Source organism: Ursus maritimus, unplaced genomic scaffold (assembly GCF_017311325.1).
Source record: "Ursus maritimus isolate PB19 unplaced genomic scaffold, ASM1731132v1 scaffold_1, whole genome shotgun sequence".
In the NCBI taxonomy this organism is placed as follows: Eukaryota; Metazoa; Chordata; class Mammalia; order Carnivora; family Ursidae; genus Ursus; species Ursus maritimus.
In genome coordinates this window covers 72,317,471-72,318,216 of record NW_024423343.1, presented here as the reverse complement: position 1 = coordinate 72,318,216, position 746 = coordinate 72,317,471, and positions in this window count along the sequence as shown.

Sequence of the window (746 nt, the reverse complement as noted above, 5' to 3'; positions counted from 1 at the left end):
TTTTTTTTTTTTTCTTTCTTTCTTTCTTTTTCTTTCTTTTTTTTTTTCCGAAAGAGGTGTGACCTATCCACTCAGGTCCGCGCAGCCCACAGCACCGCGACATCTCACCTCGCCTTCTCCTAACCCCCCGGGCCACCACTGCCGCCCGGCCGCTCACATGTGGGGGAGGGTGCAACAAAAGCCCCGGCGGAAGGGAACGCTGGCATGGGCCAGGTAGCCAGCACCTGGACTAGTGAGGAATGGGGTGTACCTGGCAGTGTCCTAACCTCATCCACTCACGATTGTCACCCCCATTAGCGGAAGCACGGACAGATGTCCCATGACCCGAGAAGCTCAAAGGGCTCAGGCAATTAGGGTGGGATTTCCCTAGCTCGATGCATATCCTTTTCTCCCTTTTCCTGTCCATGGCCTCCTCCTTTGGCGTTAGCATTCTCTCTCTCTGTTTCCTCTTCCCCCTCCCTCACACATACACACACACTGTCCAAAGTGGAAGGGACTGGGTAGGGCCTATTCTCTATGTTCTCTTCTTCCCTTGCAGTACCCACGTGTAAGGGAGGACGTGGTGCGTGGAAAGGGGAAGAGAGGGGGACAAGTGGACTGTGACCCAGCCTTTTAGGGATCCCGAAAGTCAGAGTGAGACGTCGCCCACTTTCCCTTCCCAGACAATACAGTCGAGCAGCGGGCAACAGGTGCGCCTTCAGCAGAAAGGTGCTCTAACCTCACCTTTGGCCAACTCTAAGACTTTC